The 25,541-nt window shown below is 39.9% G+C and overlaps 1 long non-coding RNA gene across 1 annotated transcript; it reads left to right on the top strand.

The window, feature by feature from the left end:
- The first annotated feature begins 1,903 nt into the window (after window positions 1-1,903).
- Window positions 1,904-21,613, top strand: LOC115831179. Its single transcript, XR_004026684.1, has 3 exons — window positions 1,904-1,913; window positions 7,036-7,041; window positions 21,529-21,613. It is a non-coding gene; the product is annotated as an uncharacterized LOC115831179 (long non-coding RNA).
- Window positions 21,614-25,541: the final 3,928 nt, after the last annotated feature.

Below are 25,541 nucleotides of genomic sequence, written 5' to 3'. Positions count from 1 at the left end.
ATGATTATGGAGGTAAAGGAAAGAGGCATCCAGCTCAGAGGGTGGTCAGGGAAGGTAAGACCTGAGCTAAGCCTCATAGAATAAGGTGTTAAGGTAGAATAGGGGTGTCCTGGACAAAAATCTTACAGTGAAGGAGGTTATGAAGTTGTGAAGCTATGAATTTGATGTGCTCCACATTCTCACCACTATATTTAACTGCAGTATTAGCCACCCCTCCAAATAATATACACACTCACCTGTCTAGGCACACATCTGTAAGCAAGGCAATTTATACAATGTTTGTATAAAATTATGAATTTCTCTAGAAGGCAGGACAACTGGTGCTCATTCAGGTTTTGCCCTTTGAACTTAAAAAAGTTGCTTAACCCCTTATTTCTTTAGTTTTTCTGAGGGTAAATAAAATGGAGGGAAAATGACTGGCACTTTCCTCAAATAGAATTTTTTTGATGTAATGGATATAATTATTCTTCAAGTTTATAAAAGAAATGCTGTATATATTCAAAATAGAATTATTGCATCATTTTTATTTGTAGGGATTATCTTTTATATCTTCAATTCTATATTTTCCTACTTCCCAATATTTGGCCTCGCAAAGTACATATTTATTGTCTCCTTTCAGTTTCTTTTTAATCACAGCAGTTATGTCTAGATTTCCTTTTCCTGCTTTTTCTTCTACAGTTATATGGTTTGGGTAGTAAAGGGCTTAAGAGGTAGTTTATTGTTCTGTAGTGTAATTTGGACTGGATCTTTCATCTAAGTAAATCTTCCTCCCTTATTAATTGATGATAGCAACCACTTTACTTAATTGTGATTTAAGTTCCTAGCAATTTCTTGTGTGTCAGTTAGTATCTATTTCTTTTAACCCATGCCCTTTTTCAGATACTTGAACTGAGTAACATTAGTGATGGTAAAAATGAACAAATGTTTGTGTGTGTGAATTTTATTTGAAAGCTTGCCAGACTAAAAGCATCTTTCTGGCTATTTTGGAAGGAGCCACCAAACCCCATGCTACTTGTTAAGGGTATTATGGGAATTTACATTTTAGCATAAAGCATTATGTAACCTCGGAAAGGTAATGCATTTAGTAGCTAACAAATTTATTAACACTAATCGGCTTATGAGATTAACCAAAAAGTAGCTAGAGTTTTAATAGAATGTGTCACTACCTTCCAACTAAAAGTTTTTCACTCTGTGGCCCAAAGATTTATAAAAATTTTAAAGCAGCTGGGCACAGTGGCTCACGCCTGTAATCCCAGCACTTTGGGAGGCCAAGGTGGGCAGATCACCTGAGGTCGGCCTGACCAGCTGACCAGCCTGACCAACATGGAGAAACTTATCTCTACTAAAAATACAAAATTAGCCAGGAATGAGGAGTCATGCCTGTAATCCCAGCTACTTGGGAGGCTGAGGCAGGAGAATCGCTTGAACCTGGGAGGCGGAGGTTGCAGTGAGCTGAGATAGCGCCATTGCACTCCAGCCTGGGCAACAAGAGCAAAGCTCCATTTCAAAAAAAAAAAATTTTTTTTAAAGCAAAAAAACTGAGCAGCTAAAGATGATGAGAGAAAGCATGAATAGGAAGAGGTAAAAATAAAACCATTGTTGCTTTAGTTATGCTTAGGGCCAATCCTGGTAGCAGTTGGCAAACTTAAATCACATAATTTGTAGAGTGTAGGGGATGGATTTTACTGAAATGGATCTCAGATGTTAGTCAAAAGATTCATTCCCAAACTTGAATGTTTATCAAAATCATTTATGAAGTTTTAAACAAATATGTAAATTTCTAGGACCTTGAAGATTCTCCTTCATTACATCTGGAGTGGGGCCCAGAGATCTTTATTTTAAAACCTTAGAACAACATCTAGGAATTTATGGGTAGGAAAACGAGATATTATACAGATTGTGAGGGGAAAGATGTTTACATTTTATTTTACAGTCTTTTGTGTTATTTGCTATTTTCCACTAACATGTGCCACTTTTGTAACAAAACAAACTTTAAAGCCTCCCCAAGTAATTCTGATTTGCAGCCATGTTTGGGAACCACTGATACAAATGAACCCCCTGACTGAAGTGCAGATAAGTGATGTGATTTAATCCATAGCCTCCAGCCTAGAAAGCAGAAGCCTGGTCTGGATATAAAAATCCAGTCCCTTCATTCTGACCCAGCACTTCTCTGTTGTACTACAACACTATCTCAGTGCGGAATAGATGAGAAAAACGTACTTAGATGTCCCCTTCAATAGTCTATCTTTTTTTTCTTCTTCTTCTTCTTATATCGTGAGGAGTTGGAGAGATATACATACACAAATAACAAGAAGGTGGGGAGAAGGAAAAAGGAGAGCAAAATCCATTAGGGTTCCCATAGGAATGAGCTATGAAAAGCATAACCCTATTGGCGGACCCTTTTAAGACATGAAATTTGCCACCTGGAACACTTCTCTGGCCTAAAATGATGAACATTATTATGGTTCATTTGACAACTTAGAAAGATTAAATTATGGTCTGGGACTAAAAGAGAAGATGCTGAAAGAAGAACTAAAAAGACCCAGGAATTTCATTCATTGAGTGTACACACTCTATAGAAATAAGTATCACTTCTCTTTATAACAGCTTTAAGCATAATAACTCAAAGCTCTAGAAATAACCCAAAGGTCCATCAACAGTAAAATGAGTGAGTAAAGCATAGTAAATTCATGTGATGGAATACTACACAGAAATGAAAAAGAACAAACTATAATACTAATATACACAACATCAGGATGAAGCTCACAAACAATGCAGAATTAAAGAAGCCACATACACAATACTATACACTGTATGATTCCATTTATATGATATCAAAATTACATAAAACTTATCTATGGATATATGATAGAGGTCAAAAGAGCTGTGGTTACTATAGACCTGGTGATGCATCAGAGAGCCTTCTTGGATGCTGGAAAAGTTCTGTATCTTGATATTTGTGGTGGTTATGAGATGTATTTTATGTAACCATTCATTAAGCTGTATATTTAAAATTTGTGAACGGTATGTAAGTTGTATTTTAATCCAAAAAGAAATTGGGAATGAATAAGAGAAGTCTTATATGTTATAAAAATGGAGGTAATTAGATATATATTTTTATTCATCCAGATTACCATCTTCTTTGGCAAGCTGGTCTACTAGTTTGAGCGAAGGAATTCTGTGCTAAATTTGAGGTAGACTTTAAATTATTTGAATTCTAACTTAATTTGGACCTTCCTGAGCCTCAGGCTTGGTGAGGCTGGTATGAAGATGAATTACTAATGAGTTACTAATGAATATTGAGCTTCAACCCAGTCAAAGCAAGGGGTCCTATTTTCTGAGATCAAAAATATGATCATAAATACTTTGACTTACTCAAAGGATACGTTCCCCCAAGATTACATAGAACCCAAAAACATATAGGTGTAAAGCAATTTATACCTATTTCTTTTTAATCTTGATTAAGTAACACAAATGTGAATCTTGCTTTCTTTGTCCATGAGATAGCAATGGATGGGGTATCCGTGAGCTTCCTTCGAATCTACTAAGTGCAAATAACATAAATTGGTCATCAACACAGTCAGAAGAGAATGTTTGAAATTGATTTTCGTGTTTAGTATATACTTCCCTTTAGTCCAATTCCCCTTTTTTTTGGTCATAAGTCTTTCCTAATTGCTATGCAAATCAGATAACATGGAGTGAGGCTTGCTTCAACTTTAGTTGAACAACGCTCTCTCTTCTTCCTTCAGTATTTCCCCTTTTATTCCTTCAGATAAAACTAAATGCACATTGAAGAAATCGAATAACCATTTAATATGCAAAAATTTTTGAAACATTTTACTTCTTCATGAATAAAACTGAAAACTGCATCATTCAGTATTCCTATAGCAGATACATCATTCATCTCAGGCTGTGTATATAATTTCACAGGTCATATAACCCATAAACTATTACAATGACAAGTTTTTTTGTTCATTTTAGAAGAGTTCTGTGAACTAGTACATAAGACACCAAATAAGTCATTGTTTAATTCTGCCAACTTCTTCAGTAAATGTTGAAAGGCATAGTACAACATATTATAATTTTTTTTTTTTTTTTTGAGACAGGATCTCCCTCTGTCACCTGAACTGGAGTGCAATGGCATGATCTTGGCTCACTGCAACCTCTGCATCCCAGACTCAAACAATCCTCCTGCCTCAGCTTCCCAAGTAGCTGGGACTACAGGCATGAGCCACACCTGTCTAATTTTTGTATTTTTTGTAGAGATGGGGTTTCACCCTGTTGCTCAGGCTGGTCTAGAACTCCTGGACTCAAGCAATCTGCCCACTTTGTTCTCCCAAAGTGCTGAAATTACAGGCTTTAGCCACCGCACCCAGCCACATATTATAATTTTTACATAACTAGGAATGTTTTGAAACTGCACATGTAGCCGGGCTAGATGAGAAAACTACTGGATTCCCAGGAACTTTTCTCCCACAGACAGCGTCAATCACTATTATCATTTCAAAACTAGCTGCGTTTGGAGGCTAGCTCATTAAAGGAAAATATTACCCTAAACCCTTTGCTTTAAGACCCTGCATGATCTCAGGTGTACACTGATTCCGAGAATCAGTGAAAGGGAGGCAGAGAAAAGTAACAGCTTTAGATGTGCTCTTTTTACAAAATGGGATGGTGCCCTGCATAATTCTATTTTGATAAGGAGAAGCAGAGGGTGAAGAAAATAAGAAAACAAACACTAAAAGAGTGGGTGGGGCAGGGGATCTGTCTAAATGGGACCTGATAATCAGGCCCACGCCTTTTATTCTCCCATAGGAAACATGCTTTGAAAGCCAATTCATCTTTAGATGGACACTGGTAAACATTCACCCAGAACTTGAGAGCACTGGGGTACAGCACAAATGTTTCATGGTCTCAGGTAAGCCACTGTGATGCTCCTGCTATACCTGCTTTGTGCTTCCACGTAGACATCACCTTCTCCTTGGATATATTAACTATAGATTAGGCTAAAGTCACAATGGTCTTTCTTAAGAGACGTATCACTTACCATGATATGCTCCTTTTATTAATGTATTAGAATTTTAAGTCTATCTCTGTGTTATCCTCAGAGTCTATTTCTATCCCTGACATTGATTAATTTGGGCCAGTCATTCAATCACAGAGTATCTCAATTTCCTCATCTGTAAAATGGATTTTAAGAAGTCAAAGATTCTTAGGTCCAATTGCTCACTGGAATCTCCTGAGGAATTTGTAAAAATATGAGCACTTAGATTCCAGACCATAAAAATGAAAGCAAAATCTCTGAGGGTGTAACTCAAGCATTAGTATTTTTTAAAGTCCCTTGGGTATGTAGATGTCCCCTGCTAATATTCTGTGACTCTCTGCAGTACCCTCTTCAGTAAACCACTGAAGTCTTTACTTTGGGTTTCTTCATATGAAAAGGGAACTTAAGAGACAGTGTTGCAAGAAAAACAACCTGCAAAGTGCTTAAAGTTCATCAGAGGAATATATATCACTAAAAAGAAAGAACCCAGGGCCGGGCGCAATAGCTCATGCCTGTAATCCCAACAGTTTGGGAGGCCGAGACAGGCGGATCACCTGAGGTCAGGAGTTTGAGACCAGCCTGGCCAACATGGTGAAACCCTGGCTCCACTAAAAATACAAAAATATCAGCCAGGCATGGTTGCAGGCTCCTCTAATCCCAGCTACTCGGCAGGCTGAGGCAGGAGAATCGCTTGAACCGGGGAGGCGGAGGTTGCAGTGAGCTGAGATCACACCATTGCACTCCAGTCTGGGCAACAAAGCGGAACTCCGTGTGAAAAAAAAAAAAGAAAGAACCCAGGAATTTGCATACTGGCTAAAATGGCACTAATACTTCACATTTATTGGGCACTGAACATAAGTCAAACATTTCTCTAATCCCTTTACATGGGTTTCCTTTTTTAATCCCCACAACAAGCATGTGGATGAGTATTATTCACTAGTTTGGAGATGAGGAAACTGACACATAGATCAATTGAATTACCAAGCCAAGTTCATACAGCTTATGCCAGAGTTTAAATTCCAACTTGGATCACACAATTTGAGTCTAGAGCCTGTGCATAGTACCTCTGCAGTACTATGAACTACCCTCTTATTTTTACTTTGCTTATCTAAATTCCTGTAACGAAGTCCTAGATTAAAATGTGCTTTATTCCAAAGGGGATAAAGTCAAATTCCTATTTATTTCACACCATCCGATCTGAGCTAAAGACAGTGTCCTGACTGTGGAATATTGACGGACTAGAGCAGAGCTCTTGCCTAGGTTTTAAGAAAGTCTGAGAGGTTTTAATAAGTAATTGAGGAGATGTAAAAATGAGATGCTGAGCTGTAAGATCATGAAGCTCGTGATTAGAATTTTTGTTCTTTACAGTTCTCAGTTGGGGAGTGACATGCTCAAAACAGGGCTTAAGTATGGGGACCCTTGCTACTATTATGCAGATTCATGGAAACGACCTCATGTTTACCTCTGACTGGACTTAGCGAGCTGCTCCAAATAGAGGCGGCCCATGTCTCTGCATACGCAAGGACATGTCTGTACTCCAGATCACACCATCTCTTGCCTGCACAACTGCAATAGCCTTTTCCTGCTCTTCCTACACTGGCGATGCTACAACACCTCATCCTTCGGCTGACAGAGAGATATTTCCCAAATTATAAATCAGATCACATCAGCCCCCCTGCAATAAGACCCCTTACTGGCTACCTATGGTCTTAGAATTAAACCCCAACCCCTAATACAGGCTATAAGGCTCTCCATGCTCTGGCGGCTGCCTCTTGCTATTATTTCCTCCTGCGTCCTTCCCAGGTCGCTAGCCTCCAGTGACCCTTGTTTCCTGCACCTCCTGTGCGCCCAGTTCTTTCCTGCCTTAGGCCCTGCACTAGCTGTGACCATTACCATGCTGCTCTTCTCCTAAATCCTCCCATGCCTGCATCCTTCTCACTGAGGCTTCCTCTTCCATATCCCCTCCCCAGCGAGGATTTCCGTGACCTGCCCAGTTTGAAGTGCACCCCAACAGATGCTCTCACTCACTATCAACCCATATACACTGTCACGGTCACCCACACACAGACTGTCACTCACTGTCAACTCTACATACATTATCATTCCTGCACATGCTCTCACTGTTATCACTACACATGCTGTCATTCCATCTCACCTTCACACACGTGCCCTCACTGACACCCCCACACAGGCCGCCCCTCTCTGTCACCACTATACATGCTGTCATTCACTGTCAAACCTACACATGCTGTCCCTCCCTGTCACCCCTACACATGCTGTCCCTCCCTGTCACCCTTACACATGGTGTCACTATCACTCCTACACATGCTGTCCCTTACTGTCACCCCACACATGCTGTCCCTGTCACCCCTATACATGCTGTCTCTCACTGTCACCCCTACACATGGTGTCACTCACTATCATTCCTACATAGGCTGTTCCTCACTGTCACCCTTATACATGCTGTCCCTCACTGTCACCCCACATATGCTGTCCCTGTCATCCCTATACATGCTGTCCCTCACTGTCACCCCTACCCATGCTGTCATTCACCATCACTCCTACACAGGCTGCCCTTCTCTGTCACCCCTACATAAGCTGCCCCTCACTGTCACCTCTATACATGCTATTACTCCCTGTCACCCCTAAACATACAGTCCCTCACTGTCACCCCTACACATGCTGTCATTCACTATCACTTCTACACATGCTGTCATTCACTATCACTTCTACACATGCTGTCACTCCGTGTCACCCCGTACATGCTGCTCCTGTGACCCCTACACATGTTGTCCTTCACTGTCACCTCTACACATGCTGTCACTCACTGTCACCCCTACACATGCTGCCCTTCACTGTCACCTCTACACATGCTGTCACTCACTGTCACCCCTATACATGCTGCCTCTCACAGTCACCCTTATACATGCTGTCCTTCACTGTCTCCCCACATATGCTGCTCCTCTCTGTCACCTTTATACACCCTGTCACTCACTGTCACCCATAAACATTCTATCACTCACAGTCACCCCTACACATGCTGCCCCTCACTGTCACCCCACATATGCTGTCCCTCACTGTCACCCGTACACATGCTGTCTCTCACTGTCACTCTTACACACATTATCACTTGCTGTCACTCCTACACATTCTCTCATGCACTGTCACTCGTACACACATTGTCTCTCACTGTCACCCCTACACACATTGTCACTGACTGTTACCCATACACATGCTCTTACTCACTGTCACCCTACATATATTGTCATTCACTGTCATACCTACACTTACTCTCACTGTCACCCCTACACAAATTGTCACTCACTGTCACCCTATATATATTGTCACACATGGCCACCTTACACACACTGTCACTCCCTGTCACAGCTGCACATGTTCTCACTGTTACCACTACACACATTGTCACTCACTGTTACCTCTACACACACTCACTCACTGTCACTTCTAAACATACTGTCAGTCACTGTCACCCCTACACATACTCTCACTTCATCCCTATGCCAATTATCATAGTTAGCCCTACACACAAACATGTCACCCCTACACACATCGTCGCTCTCATCTCTGCACATGCTCTCACTGTCACCCTGCACATGCTGGCACTCCCTGTTACCCCACACACACTGATGCTCACTTTCATACCAACTTGTTCCATTTTCATAATAGCTTGTAGCACTATCTAATACTTCGATATTTTGTGTTACTCTTATCCCTCCTAAACTTAGTGCTAAGTTCATGAGAAGATGGGATATGTCTTTCTTGTTCACTGCTGTCTGATTTATCAGTGTCTGTCATGTCATGTAAAAGGGGTTCAATAAATGTTGCTTATTAATAAATGAAAAAATAGGGATTATTCTTGGAGAGTAATCTTGGGCTAAAATAATAGACTTTACGGTGTTAAACATAAATACACATCACACAGCATATGCAGCACTTGTATGTGTATTTTATCTATCTATCTATCTATATATATACACAAGTATTTACACACATACAAATATACATATATAGTTTAGAGGATAACAAATAAGTATACTCAGGTAAAGAAATTGAAAATCACCACTACTTTGGAAACCCAAAGTTGCCCCATCCCATGATGTTCTCATCCTTCGTTTCGAGAGTAACCATCATCCTGGTTTGTTTTTGTTAATCGTTCTTGTTCTTTTTAAGAATGTGATCATCTAAGTGTGTGCCTGTAAATTGTTTTGGAAAACTAGACAGCAAGTGCAGGCTCAGCTAGTGTAGAAATGGCAAGATCCCCACTCTTTAATGAGGCTTTCAGGAGAAGTGAATCCACACTGAGCTTTGCCAGCTTGTTGAGAAATTACAAAGCCCATTCTGGGGGGCTCCGAGGTCAGCAGAACAGGTGTGGAAAGTGCCATGAGAAATGCACAGCTTGTCAGGAAGCTGGCAGGGCTGTAGTGTGGACCAGACACTGGATGGCTGATGGAAACAAGGTCAGAGCCAGGGGTTGTTTCATATTTTCTGCTTCTAAGTATGGCCTTTAGGGTTGGTCAAAAAAGAACATTTCTGTGTAATACAAAGGGCTTTCAGCTGATTCAGGCAGCAGAGTGTCAAGACAAGACAATTGTAGGCAAGTATAGGAGCCAGGGTCACTGGGACATTCTGTCCTCAGGTTTAAAAAGGGTGCAAAGTTGGCTGGGTGCGGTGGCTCACACCTGTAATCCCAGCAATTTGAGAGGCCGAGGCAGATGGATCACTTGAGGTCAGAAGTTCGAGACCAGCCTGGCTAACATGGTGAAATCCCGTTTCTACTAAAAATACAAAAAATTAGTTGGGCGTGGTGGTGCATACCTGTAATCCCAGCTATTTGGGAGGCTGAGGTAAGAGAATAGCTTGAACCTGGGAAGCGGAGGTTGCAGTGAGTGGAGATGGTGCCATTGCACTCCAGCTTGGGCAACAAAAGCAAAACTCCATCTAAAAAAAAAAGGTGCAAAGTTAGCTTGAATAGGGTGCATTATTTCCAACAAAAACTGTGTCTGATACCCTTTGCTTTGATTGGTTGATTCATTTAATATTTATTTAGTTTTACACTTTGCCTCTAGATTGTCTTTTGGACAGGCTTTATTGCATACATATAAACTCCGTTTGAGTTCTTTTGTTTCAAGGGACAGAGCCACAACTCAAACTAACTTACACAAAGTGGATTTACTGAACTATCTAACTAAAGAGTCTATGTGCTTACTTAGTTTCATTGGCAATCTTTTATTTCTCAAACTGCCTGATGAGTACATTGGTATTCATTATAATAATACTCTTGAATATCTGAAATGTTTCATAATAAACTAACATAAAACAAGCATGAAATGATTGGATCCAGGGTTTCAGAAATGTCATCAGGTCTTGGTCTCTCCTTTTTTTGGTTGATTCCCTTTCCTCTAGGAAGCCCCTACAGCTCCAGGCTCCATACACTGGCAGGATAGTAGCAAGAATGCTTGTCCTCTCTACACTTCCAGAAGTCCTAGAGTTGGTCACCGGCCTGAGTCAGGTTCCAAGCCAACTGTTGGAACATCCTGTGGCTAGAGATGTGTGATGCTCTGATGGGTTGAGCCAGGCTCACACACCCACCCTGAAGCTAAGGAATGAGGCCAACAATTCCTCCTTACTCCAAAGCATGGTTTGCCAATGGCTAGCAATGACATTTTGACTATAAGAAGGTGAAGGGATGCTGGATAGGAGAAACACAAGTGACCACTTCAATTCTTGAGGGTTGTTTAAAGGGATAAGGGCAAGACAAAGAGTTCCCTTAAGAGAGAGATAATAACTATTTCTCAAGTTGTCTCCCAAATTGTGTTGAGGACCTAAGGCAGCCCCTAAGCAGAATTACTATCAATAAGTCATAAAGAAGCACCAATATTATCCTATTGGTAGAAGGAAATGGTGGAATTACACTTTTGTCAATAAAACTAGTATTGATACTCTCCACTGTGACTAAGACTCTCTTCTTGACCAAACTCTCCCCAGGCTTTGCTGGGCCTTTTTTCTACTAGGTACCAACCTTGGCCTATGCAGACTTGGAACAAATGCTAGCAGTTTCTCACAGCTCATGGCTACATCCCTAGGATGACCCTAGCTGCCCCTCAAAGTGTTGCCTGAAAAAACCTCAAAGCTACCAAAAGAATCCACTGTTTGTTCCAGCCAACACCTGAAGATAGAGCCCTTGTCTCCTAGTCTCTATGGAAGAGTAGGAGCTTGACTTTGATCATGTCAGTAGCAAACTAGATGGGTTTCACATGGATCAACTCCCCTTTTCCTGCTTTTTGTAATTTTTTCCCTTTCCTGGCTCTACTGAGCCTCTGCTCCCTCCCTCCCTATTCCCACATTCTCCATTTAGATGCTGAGTCACCTTTGTACAAATCAAACTTGACCACAGTTCACACTGGGCTATTTTCCTCATTGCTATAGTATATTCCTGATTAGATATCTTTTTCACTTTACTAGTGCCCAGTTTTGTTTATATCACCTGCAGGAAAAAAAAAAATTTTTTTTTTACTGTAGAAGTTAAGGGCCAGGTTGCTTTGGGAGCAAATGTTTTAAAACCAAAACTTAGAGAAGGCTGCCCTCTGCTGCTTAAAAATCTTGGTTTGGCAATGTGTGTGTGTAGTTTTGTTTTTGTTTCTTTTGTTTGTTTTTTACTTTCTCACCCCCTATTTTTGTACATATGCCCAGTTACTAGTGTCTTTGTTATAAACATGACTTCTATGAAGCTGATTTTTAGCAACCATCATACTCCGGACCAATAAAACTTAAGCAAGATTGAATGGCTGAAACTTTTAGCTGGTTTGCTTGGCTATGGATAGACTGCCTGAAAGTACTAGACTACAATTTAAAAGGACATCTCTATAAGCACTTAAGGCTGATCAAACGAACTAAAAAACATTGAGTTACTCCATATAAATGTAATAAACTCTTCCTTTACATTACAGTACCAAGAGAGCTTGCTCGTGACATTGTTTGTCTGCACCTCTTTGATCTTTTTCTTTGGTGAGTGTGAGGAGCCTTTATTTTTTAAAAAAATTCTTTCTTCCTTTTTCACTATAGAAAACTGGACAAATATAGAAACGTTAAAAGTGAAGTGTTGATAAAATTTCACTTTAAAAACTCATCAGAAAGCTAGGATGAGCAATGATCCTAAAGTGGTCCTCTCTCCAAATCCTCTGTTATGGATTTCTTCGCAAGTTCTTCCGAATAGTCCCTTCACTACTTCTCTGCTCTCCACCCAAATAGCTACTCTCAGCACATGACTTCATTTTGTGCTTTACTGAGAAGATGGTCACCTTGTGCTGGAGGCTCTGGCTTCTTCCTTCCTCTTCAGCTGTCTCCAAACTCCTCTTCCCATTGCCAGCTTCAGAGAACAGCTGTCTTCCTTGTCCCAAAAGTGAATTCTTCTCCTTCTGCCCATCCCCCCAGATCATATTCCTTCAATAGTCCTCACTCTTCAACGTATTGAAGTGCTTTTTCTTTTTTAAGCAATTATAACCCCAATGATCTTGCTGGATAATATTCTAGATAGAACTCAGTTTTCATCACCATCACTTCCCAACTTTTTGAATGACCTAAATAGACTGTTCACTCTGTCACACCTACAGAAACTGCATCCACACAGATTAGATTACCCTCTAATTATTGTCCTACTTCACCTCCCTGCAATGTTTTACACTTTACTTCCTGGAGTCTTTCCTGCCATCTCTTCTGGTTCTCTTTTATGCCTTTGACATTTTCTGGTCATTTTCTGTCCCTTCCTATCTTCTAACTTATAGGACTTTACATGTTTTGTTTACTGGACTCTGTAATAACATACTTTTGAAAATTATGTACCTCTTCACAAACTTTTAAGTTGACATGTAGATTTTGTCATAAGATTAAAGAGTGACATGGTTTGACTGTGTCCCCACCTAAATCTCATTTCGAATTGCAGCTCCTATAATTCCCATGTGTCCTGGGAGGGACCGAGTGGGAGGTAATTGAATCACGAGGGTGGGTATTTTCTGTGTTGTTCTTATGATAGTAAATAAGTGTCACAAGATCTGATCTAAAGGGGAGTTCCCCTGCACACACTCTGTTGCTTGCCACCATGTAAGAGATGACTTTGTTCCTCATTTGACTTCTGCCATGATTCTGAGACCTCCTAAGCTATGTGGAACTGTGAGTCAGTTAAACCTCTTTCCTTTATAAATTACCAGTCTCAGGCATGTCTTTATTAGCAGTGTGAGAACAAACTAATACAGTAAATTGGTACTGGTAGCGTAGCGTGCTGCTATAAAGATACCTGAAATGTGGAAGTGACTTTGGAACTGGATAACAGGTAGAGGTTAGAACAGATTGGAGGGCTCAGAAGAAGATAGAAAAATGTGGGAATGTTTGGAACTTCCTAGAGACTTGGAGGGCTCAGAAGATAGGAAGATGTGGGAAAGTTTTGAACTTCCTAGAGACTTGTTGAATGGTTTTGAGCAAAATGCTGATAGTATGAACAACAAGGTCCAGGCTGAGGTGGTCTCAGATGGAACTGAGGAACTTTCTGGGAACTGGAGTAAAGGTCATTCTTGCTGTGCAAAGAGACTGATGGCATTTTGCCCCTGCCCTAAGATCTGTTGAACTTCGAACCAGAGAGAGATGATTTAGTGTATCTAAAAGACAGAAATTTCTAAGCAGTGAAGCATTCAAGAGAAAGCAGAGCATAAAAGTTTGGAAAATTTGCAGCCTAATGATGCAGTAGAGAAGAAAAAAACATTTTCTGGGGAGAAATTCAAGTTGGCTGCAGAAATTTGCATAAGTAGCAAGGAGCTGAAAGGACAATGAGGAAAATGTCTCCAGGGCATGTGAGAGACCTTTGTAGCAGCCCCTCCCATCAGAGGCCCAAAGCCCTAGGAGTAAAAAATGGTTTACTAGGCTGGCCCCAGGACTTCCTTGCTGTGTGTAACCTAGGGAGTTGATGGCCTACATCCTAACTGCTCCAGCCGTGACTTAAAGGTGCCAAGGTACAGCTTGGGCCATGGCTTCAGAAGGTGCAAGCCCTAAGCTTTGGCAGCTTCCAAGTGGTGTTGAGCCTGTGGGTGCACAGAACTTCTGCCTAGATTTCAGAGGATGTATAGAAACTCCTGAATGTCCAGGCAGAAGTTTGCTGTAGGGGTGGGTCCTCATGAAGAACCTCTGCTAGGGCAATGGGAAGGGAAATGTGGGGTGCAAGTTCCCACACAGAGTCCCTACTGGGGCACTGCCTACTGGAGCTGTGAGAAGAGGGCCACTATCCTCCAGACCCCAGAATGTAGATCCACTGACAGTTTGCACCATGTGCCTGGAAAAGCTACTGACACTTAATGCCAGATGTGAAAGCAGCCGGGAGGGGGGCTGTTTCCTGCAAAGCCATGGGTGGAGCTGCCCAAGGCTGTGGGAGTAAACCTTTTGCATCAGTGTGACCTGGATGTGAGACATGGAGTTAAAGGAGATCATTTTGGAACTTTAAGGTTTAATGACAGCCATATTGGATTTTGGACTTGCATGGGGTCTGTAGTCCTTTTGTTTCGGAAAATTTCTTCCTTTTGAAATGGCTGTGTTTAACCAATGCCTGTACCCACATTGTATCTAGGAAGTAACTAACTTGCTCATAGGCTCATAGGCAGAAGGGACTTGCCTTGTCTCAGATGAGACTTTGGACTGTGGACTTTTGAGTTAATGGTGAAATGAATTAAGACTTTGGGGGACTGTTAAGAAGGCACGATTGGTTTTGAAATGTGAGGACATGAGATTTGGGAGGGGCCTGGGTGAAATGAGATGGTTTGGTTGTGTCCCCTCCCAAATCTTATCTTGAATTGTAGCTCCCATAATTCCCACATGTCCTGAGAGGGACCCAGTGGGAGGCAATTGAATCATGGGGGCAGGTCTTTCCTGTGATGTTCTTATGATAGTGAATAAGTCTCACAAGATCTGATGGTTTTATAAAGGAGAGTTCCCTTGCACACGCTCTCTTGCCTGCTGCCATGTAAGACCTTTGCTCCTCATTTGCCTTCCACCATGATTGTGAGGCCTCCCTAGCCATGTGGAACTGTGAGTCAATTCAACCTGTTTCCTTTATAAATTACCCAGTCTTGGGAATGTCTTTATTAGTAGCTTGAGAACAGACTACTACAAAGAGTAATAAAATATATATCTGATATGGGGAAAATTATATGTGCCTCTAAAATATGTTTTTCTCAAAACAATGGAGCTGCACCTTCAATTTATGAACAACTTCCACTATAATTTAATTGACAAACATAACCTTCATTGTCAAACTAATCAATCAGAAAATATGACTTTGTGTTTCAACTCAAACAAATGTGCTAATACCTGTATCTGTGACAACCATCTTGTTGCCAAATTCTGTCTTGAGGCAAAAAAAAAGGAACAACAAAAACAACAACAAAAAACAAAACAAAGAATGAAGCAGGAAGTCTTGCTATAGGTTTGTCACTCAGAGGAAGTAAGACCCATGCACTTTAATATTCCTTAAAGAAACTCTACAGTTTCAAATTTTCCCTTTGTTCTTGGGGCTCCAATGGTGTTTATAGCTAGTGAAAATGCACCAGAGAAAAACATTGTGTGTTTCAATGAATAGATGGATGAATGGATAGATGGATGAGTGGATGGATGGGTGGATGAAAGGTATGCCCTCCATTTTTTAAATGAAAGAAGGATAATTGTGGAAAATAAATTGGGAAAGGAGAAAAAGCAGACAGGTGGTACCATCAGATTAGTTTTGGAAAAGAATACACAACAGCTGATTATCTGTAAACTAATTCCCTTAGAAGTCTCTGTGGAGCCCAGTACTCCTTGAAACATTTTCAGAGGTGTGCATATCCTCATTTGAAGGGACTTTTCTTTCTTTCTTTTTTTAGATGGAGACTTGCTCTGTCACCCAGGCTGCTAGAGTACAGTGGCATGATCTTCGTCACTGCAACCTCTGCCTCCTGGGTTCAAGCAATTCTCCTGCCTCAGCCTCCTGAGTAGCTGGGATTACAGCCAGGCTAATTTTATTGTTTTTAGTAGAGACGGGGTTTCACCATGTTGGTCAGGCTGGTCTCGAACTCCTGACCTTGTGATCTGCCTGCTTCGGCCTCCCAAAGTGCTGGGATTACAGACGTGAGCCACTGAGCCCGGTCTCTTGTTTTTTTCTCTGTATTTTTTTCTCTAGGAGAATTGACTCAGTCTCAGAGATCTAATGATCACCTCTAGGTAAAGCTGAGAAATCTATTGATTCTTTCTTGCATTTAAAAGCACCAACAATGACTGGCTGCAGTGGTTCATGCCTGTAATCCCAGTACTTTGGGAAACTGAGGCAGGTGGATTGCCTGAGGTGAGGAGTTCACGATCAGCCTGGCCAACATGGAAACCCTGTTTCTACTAAAAATACTAAAAATAGAAAAATTAGCTGGGCATAGTGGCTCGTGCCTGTAATTCCAACTACCTAGGAGGCTGAGGCACGAGAATAGCTTGAACCTGGGAAGCAGAGATTGCAGTGAGCTGAGATCATGCCACTGCACTCTAGCCTGGATGACGAGGTGAGACTCCATCTCAAAAAATAAAAATAAAAAAATAAAAGCACCAACAAGATATTTCTGTTTGAAGATCTCACACTTAACTGCAGACTTTCAACCCATAGTCAGCATGATAATAAAATCTATAATTTTTGTAGAAAGGTGTTTTTCAAGTCCCATTAGTCTGAGATAAAATTTAACTATAGCACCAACAACCTAATTATCTCTTGTTGAAGTTGCACTGGATAATGCATAGTCTGACTGCGTCCCCCAGAAGTCCTCTGTTACAACTTCATTGCGAATGTGATAATATTTATAGGTGGGGCCTTTAGGAGGTGCTTATGTCATGTGGGTAGTACCCTCAAGGGATTAGGGCCCTTATAAAAGCACTTGAGGGAGCAAGTTTGTTCTCTTTTGCCTCTCCATCATGCAAGGACACAGCTTTTCTCCCCTCTGGAAGATGTAGAAACACAGCGCCACCTTGGAAGCACAGAGTGGTTCTCACCAGACACTGAACCCGCTAGCGCCTTGATATTGGCCTTCCCAGCCTCCAGAATTGTGAGAAGTAAATTTCTGGGTTTTTTTTTTTTTTTTTTTTTGAGACGGAGTCTCGCTCTGTCACCCAGGCTGGAGTTCAGTGGCGCAATCTTGGCTCACTGCAAGCTCCACCTCCCAGGTTCACGCCATTCTCCTGCCTCAGCCTCCCCAGTAGCTGGAACAATAGGCGCCCGCCACCATGCCCGGCTAATGTTTTGTATTTTTAGTAGAGACGGGGTTTCACTGTGTTAGCCAGGATGGTCTCGAGCTCCTGACCTCGTGATCCGCCCATCTCGGCCTCCCAAAGTGCTGGGATTACAGGCGTGAGCCACCATGCCTGGCCGAGAAGTAAATTTCTATTGTTTATAAGTTACCCAATCTGTATATCTTATTACAGTAGTCCAAGTGAACTAACACAGGGACAAAATCCCAGTCTTTTAACAGGCCCTTCTGTCTCTGAATAACCTCTGAGTGATTCAAGAATGAGCCTCGGGAAGATGCAGAGTGACTAATAGATATGTTACCTTGTGTGTGAGAAAGGAGGAGAAATAAGGAGAAATAAAAGTATATTTATATGAGTATAATATACATGCATACAGGTAAGTAAATAGGCAGAGGTAGAATGGTGGATCTGCTTATATTTGCAGAAAACAACAACAACAACAACAACAAAAACAAACAAACACTGGAAGGTAGACCAGAAACTAACGAAAATACTTACTGGTTAGGAGTGTCGGTGGGGACATAAATAGGATTAAGTGACCAGAAATGAAAGCAAGGCTTATTGGAGTATACTTTTATGCAATTTTGACTTGAGTATGTAAATACATGTTCCAAAAAATCCATAAAATTGAAAATATTAAAAGACACTGTATATCAAAATCTAACATAATCATACAGAGGAAATAATTACTTTAGATGAATCTAGAAAATAGTATTCTTTCTGAAAACTCTTGTAAAGCTATATAGTCTAAGGACAGAAAGGGATTTAAATTCAATAGTTTTATTGTTAATAACGATATTGGTATTGCTATTTTGAAATCGGTTTGTGTATGGTATAGAGATAAAACAAATAAATGATGGTCACTATTATTATTCATTTTAAGAGATAGTAAAACAATTCAAAAGAATTAAATAAAATTCTATAAGCCAAATTTGAACTGATAAATACCAATTTAAACCCTGATTTTAAAAAATGTACCTCCTACAGAGCTATAGAAACTAAAACAGCATGGTACTGGCATAAGAACAGACACAATGACCAATGGAACAGAATAGAACACCCAGAAACAAATCCACACACCTACAGTGAACTCATTTTAGGCAAAGGTGCCAAGAACATATTAGGAAAAAGACAGTGTCTTCAACAAATGGTACTGGGAAAACTGAGTATCCATATGTAGAAGAATGAAACTCGATCCCTATCTCTCACCTTACATAAAAATCAAATCAAAATGGACTAGAGACTTAATCTAAGACCTTAAACTACGAAACTACTGTAAGAAAACATTGCAGCTGGAGTGGTGGCTCATGCCTGTAATTTCAGCATTTTGGGAGACCGAGGCAGGCAGATCACAAGGTCAGGAGTTCGAGACCAGCCTGACCAACATGGTGAAACCCTGTCTCTACTAAAAATACAAAAATTGGCTGGGCGTGGCGGCAGACACCTCTAATCCTAGCTACTCAGGAGGCTGTGGCAGGAGAATCACTTGAACCCAGGAGGTGGAGGTTGCAATGAGCCGAGATCAGGGCCATTGCACTCCAGCCTGGGTGACAGAGTGAGACGTCGTCTCAAAAAAAAAAAAAAAAAAAAGAGAAAAAAGAAAACATTGGAGAAAATCTGCAGGACATTTGTCTGGGCAAAAATTTCTTGAGTAACACTCTGCAAGTACAGGCAACCAAACAAAAAATGGACAAATAGGATCACATCAGGTTGAAAAGCCTCTGCACAGCAAAGGAAACAATCAACAAAGTGAAGAGCAACCCACAGAATGGGAGAAAATGTTTGCAAACTACCCATCTGACAAGGGATTAATAACCAGAATATAGAAGGAGCTCAAACAACTCCACAGGAAAAACTAGTAATACGATTAAACAATGGGCTAAATATTTGAATAGACATTTCTCAGAAGAAGATGTACAAATGGCAAACAGGCATATGAAAAGGTACTTAACATCATTGGTCAACAGAAAAATGCAAATCAAAACTACCAAGAGAAATGCAAATCAAAACTATCTCACCCATTTAGATGGCAAATATCTAAAAGACAGACAGTAACAAATGCTGCTGAGGATGTGGAGAAAAAGGAAGTCTTATACACTGTGGGTGGGAATGTAAATTAGTACACCCACTATGGAGAATGGTTTGGAGTTTCCTCAAAAAACTAAAAATACAGCTATCATATGATCTGGCAATCCCACTTTAGGTATATACCCCCAAAAAGTGAAATCAATATATCAAAGAGGTATCTGCACTCTCTTGTTGCAGCACTGCTCACAGCAGCCAAGATTTGGAAGCAACCTAGGTGTCCATCAATAGCTGAATGAATAAAGAAAATGTGATACTTATAAACAATGGAGTACTATTCTGCCATAAAAAGAATGAGATTCTGTCATTTCCAACAACATAGATGGAACTGGAGGTCACTATGTTAAGTGAAGTAAACCAAGCACAGAAAGACAAATGTCACATGTTCTCACTTATTTGTGGGATCTAAAAATCAAATCAATTGAACTCATGGAGATAAAGAATAGAATGATGGTTGCCAGAGGCTACGAAGGGTAGTGGGGGGATACAGGCAGTTGGGGGAAGGTGGGGATGGTTAATGGGAACAAAAAAAATAGGAAGAATGAATAAGACCTAGTATTTTAGTATTTGATAGCATAAAAAGGGACTATAGCCAAAAATAATTTAATTCTACATTTAAAAATAACTAAAAGAGTATAATTGGATTGCTTGTAATGCAAAGGATAAATGCTTGAGGGGATAGATACCCCATTTTCCATGATATAATTATTACACATTGCATGCCCTGTACCAAAATATATTAGGTACCCTATTAATATGGGTACCTACTATGTATCACAAAAATTAAAAATAAAAAAATAAAAAGTGTACTTCCTATTTCTGTTGTCTGAATGGGCCTAGACTAAAAAATAGTGAATATAGTTTATTAAAATACTTGAAAGGTATAAAAATCCATGAAGCCACAATGATATTAAAAAAGCAGTAAATGTGAAAACAAAAATTTTTTTGCCCACATTGGATATTACTGTCATACCAATCTTTATTTGAAAAATTGGTAATTAAAAGGAGTGAATTAAACATTTATTCTGTTTGTAGTGCAGGGTAATAAAACAGCCTCAGTTGCTGAGGAAATACTTTAATGGAAGAATACTAAGTAATAAATGGACAGTATCAGAAAATCACCATTTTGCAATCACAAATGAAATAACTGATTCCATTAAGAATTATCAACATGGGATCAAGTCATTTGATGAATGGTCAATGGAAACATTTTCCCACATTAGCCTACATATTATCTGCCAATAACAAGGGAGGCACTGCACATCTACAGTGGTGAGATCGGGCTGCCACCCTCCTAATACTGTAATCAAATTGACTCTCAGGAATAGTAAGACACTATATACTTCCTGATGGGATGTTGTGGGAATTATGCAGCGTTCTCTATGACATATTCTTACTAAAACGTGCTTAACCCAAATCTAAATCAGTCTGCATTTCTAATTAAAAGTTTAAAAGACATACAGAATACAAAACAATACATTAAATTAAACCAACAGAAAGCAATAAAACAAATCCAGAAAATGAACATTTTGCAGGGTATCTGGCCTGCTCTCTTTGAAAAGTCAAAAGCAGGGAGTAGTGACTCTTGCAGATTGAGTTGGCAGTCATAGCAGAATGCAGTCTAGGGTCCTTGATTGGCTCTTTGAACAAATCAGTTATAAAATGGACTTTAGGAACAAGTGGGAAAATGTGAATATGAACTAGGTATTAGAGTTGTGGGTAGATAAGAGACAAACGGTTGCATTCTTTTGAGTCATTGATCAGCCTTTCACTGAATATACAATTTACATGTGAAAGGGAGGTAGAGGAAGAGTCACTTATGCCTTGTCTAGCTCAGTGAATCTGCATTTTTTACAACAGCAATCAGATATGCATTTGTCTCAGGTGAGCAGAGGGGTAACTTTCTGTCCTGCACCTCTGAAGATAAGCTATCAATTTATACTGTCAGGGTAAAATTCAACAAAACTGTTTTAAGGTAAAGATCTTGGGGCTCACAAGGAATTTCCTAGTGGGCAAATTGTGAGGGAGGTATGTAGCTTCTTTTTTTTTTCTTTTTCTTTAATCTCTGTAGCTGTCTGGTTTAGGAGTAAAATGGGAGGCAGGCTTGCCTGAAGCACTTCCCAGCTTGACATTTCCATTTGGCGTAGTAATTTTGGGGCCCCAAGATTTATTTTTCTTTCATACGTCCTATTCACACAAGCACTCACAGGCACATACTCATGGCCGGATGCTCTTTAAGGCTCACTCAGAAGCCTGTACCATGGTGGCCTCCCAGGCAGAGACTGAGAGTAGCACACCAGCCCCTCCGCTTCCCTCACAGCAGCTAGGAGGCAGCTTCCTTCACTTTCGAGGTCCAGAGCTGAGCCATCTTCTTCATTGCCCGGTGGTGACAGCCTCCTAGGTGCTGGTCCTCTCACTGTCTCTCTCTTATCAATTCCCCAAGTCAAAAGCAAATTTTTAAAAAGGCAAACAAAAACAGTGCTTATTTGTTGTTCTTTCTCCCTGTCAGTTCCATTCAGTTTTGTTGAATTCCTTTCAGTAAACCAGATGCTGGGGACAGTATCTCTCCACTCTGCCTTGGATTAAACTCCTTCTTGTCCATCTCTCCTGCCCTTGGTAGTTTTTCTTCTTGCCCCTTCCTTTCTCCTGAATATTAAATAATAACTAACATTATAGATTTCCCACCATGTGACAGGCAGTGTTCTAAGCACATTCTATGCATTGGCTTGTTTAATCATTATAACAATTGTCTTAGCCCCTCTAGGCTGCTATAAAAAAAAAATAACAAAACTAGGTGGCTTATAAACAACAAATTTATTTCTCACAGTTCTAGGAGCTGGGAAATCCAAGATCATGTTGCTAGCAGATTTGGTATCTGGTGAGGGCCAACTTACTCACAGATGGCACCTTCTTGCTGTGGTCTCACATGGTGGAAGAGGCAAGGAGTATCTCTTGGGTCTCTATTATGAAGGTATTAATGCCATTTATGAAGGCTCTAACCCCATGACCTGATCACCTCCAAAGACCCACCTCTTAATACCATCACAATGCAGGTGAGAATTTCAACAGATGAATGTTGTGGGAACAAAAACATTCATACCATAGCAACAACCTTATAAAATATTGTCATCCTCTTGTTACAGAAGAAGAAACTGAGACATATTTTCAGAAATTTGTGCAAGATCAAATCTAAGCAGTATCTTGTTTTCTCAATAGTTTTATATCTATAAATGTGTCTATCTAACAAATAATTGAGTTTTTACTCTGTCATGTACTATTCAAGGCATGGGGAATATAGCATTAAACTAAGAAATGTACCTGTACTCATGAAGCTTTCATACCTGTGGGGAAGAAAAATAATAATCAATTAATTAAGCAATATAAAGTATTTTCACTGCACCCTATACTTACTTATAGTATAAAGTGTGTATTCCAAACCTTGATTAGATGATAGAACGTAACAGAGAGTAGAACACAAAGTTCTCTTTGATGAGCCAAATCGCATCCTTAAAAAATGTTTTTATATGTATTTTTAAATAGCAATGTATTCTTCTGGTTCAGACATTAAAACACATAAAAATGATCAGAAAAGTAAATAATCTTCTCACAAAAATATGTAAACAAGTAAACAGAAGAAAACCTATTTAGTTTGCTATTAATCCTTCCTAAAAGTTTATCCTTTATGCACAATTAAAGCTATAAAAATGTTATTTTCCCCTCATTTTTTATTCCAAGGAAACATATTTTACTATACCATACACTGTCCTATACTTGCTTTCCACAGTATTTATTTTGGAGATTTTTTTGTTTTGTTTTGTTTTTGAGGTGAAGTCTCACTCTTGTCCCCCAGGCTGGAGTGCAATGGTGTGATCTAGGCTCACAGCAACTTCCACCTCCAGGGTTCAAGCGTTTCTCTCTTTTTTTTTTTTGTATATATATATATATATTTTTTTTTTATTATACTTTAAGTTCTAGGGTACATGTGCACAATGTACAGGTTTGTTACATATGTATACATGTGCCATGTTGGTGTGCTGCACCCATTAACTCGTCATTTACATTAAGTATATCTCCTAATGTCAAGTGATTCTCTTGCCTCAGCCTCCCGAATAGCTGGAATTACAGGTGCCTACCACCACACCTGGCTAATTTTTGTAACTTTAGTAGAGATGGGGTTTCACCATGTTGGCCAGGCTGGTCTAAAACTCCTAACCTCAGATGATTGGCCCGCCTCGGCCTCCCAAGGTGCTGGGATTACAGGCGTGAGCCACTGTGCCTGGCCTATTTTGGAGATTTTTTTCATATCAATACTTAAAAAGCTTCTTCATTTTGTTTTTACACCTGCCTACATTTTCATGGCATGAACATACCATCATTTAACCAATTTTCTATTGATGGCCACTTAGGTTGTTTCTAATCTTTAATTATTACAAGCAACACTGCAATGAATAACCTTATACATGAGGGGTCAGCAAACTTTCTGTAAAGGGCTAGATAGTAAATATTTTAGGCATTGCAGGCAATATGGTCTCTGTCACAGCTGAACTCTGCCATTGTAGCATGAAAGCAGCCATAAACAATATATCTACATAAGCAAATGGGCATGGTTCTTTTTTGAAAATTATTATTTTTTCTTTTAATAGGTTTTTGGTGAACAAGTGGTATTTGGTTACATTAATAAGTCCTTTAGTGGTGATTTCTGAGATTTTGCTGTACCCATCACTCGAGCAGTGTACACTGTACCCAATGTGTAGTCTTTTTAAAAACAATTTTTTTATTATACTTTAAGTTCTGGGATACATGTGCAGAATGTGCAGGTTTGTTACATAGGTATACACGTGCCATGGTGGTTTGCTGAATCCATCAACCCGTCATCTACATTAGGTATTTCTCCTAATGCTATCCTTCCCCTAGACCCCCACCTCCAGATAAGCCCCAGTGTGTGATGTTCCCCTCCTTGTGTCCGTATGTTCTCATTGTTTAACACCCACTTATGAATAAGAACATGCAGTGTTTGGTTTTCTGTTCCTGTGTTAGTTTGCTGAGAACGATGGTTTCCAGCTTCATCCATGTTCCTGCAAAGAACATCAACTTATCCTTTTTTATGGCTGCATGGTATTCCATGATGTATATGTGCCACATTTTCTTTATCCATTCTATCATTGATGGGCATTTGGGTTGGCTCCAAGTCTTTGCTATTGTGAACAGTGCTGCAATAAACATACATGTGCATGTGTCATTATAGTAAAATGATTTATAATCCTTTGGGTATATACTCAGTAATGGAATTGCTGATTCAAATGGTATTTCTGGTTCTAGATCCTTGAGGAATGGCCACACTGTCTTCCACAACTGAACTAATTTACACTCCCACCAACAATGTAAAAGCGTTCCTATTTCTCCACATCCTCTCCAGCATCCGGTTTCCTGACTTCTCAGTGATTGCCATTTTAACTAGCGTGAGATGTATCTCACTGTGGTTTTGATTTGCGTTTCTCTAATGACCAGTGATGATGAGCTTTTTTTCATGTTTGTTGACCGCATAAATGTTTTCTTTTGAGAAGTGTCTGTTCATATCATTTGCCCACTTTTTGATGGGGTTGTTTTTTTTCTTGTAAATTTGTTTAAGTTATTTGTAGATGATGGATATTAGCCCTTTGTAAGATGGATAGATTGCAAAAAAATTTTCTCCCATTCTGTAGGCTGCCTGTTCACTCTGACGATAGTTTCTTTTGCTGTGCAGAAGCTCTATAGTTTAATTAGATCCCAGAAAATGGGCATGGTTGTTTTAATTAAAACCTTATTTACAAATGTAAGAATTGGGCTTAATTTGGCCAGGGTTTTTATCATTTGTTGATGTGTCATGCATCATTTTATATAAGAGATTATATCCATAGGATAAATTCCTAAGTGAGTAAGAGAATACATTCATTTCTAAATTTGATAGATTTGGCCAAATTACTTTTCACTGAAATTGTATCAATTTCCATTCCCAACAGCAATATATGGAGTGCTGCTTCCTGAGCACTTCAGCAATTCAGCATGTTCACGGCAACTTTTGAGGGTTTTGCCAATTTTGTAGGAAAGGGTGCCTCAGTAT

The sequence above is a fragment of the Nomascus leucogenys genome, chromosome 18, assembly GCF_006542625.1.
Source record: "Nomascus leucogenys isolate Asia chromosome 18, Asia_NLE_v1, whole genome shotgun sequence".
Classification (NCBI taxonomy): Eukaryota; Metazoa; Chordata; class Mammalia; order Primates; family Hylobatidae; genus Nomascus; species Nomascus leucogenys.
This window is presented reverse-complemented; position numbering and strand designations above follow the sequence as displayed.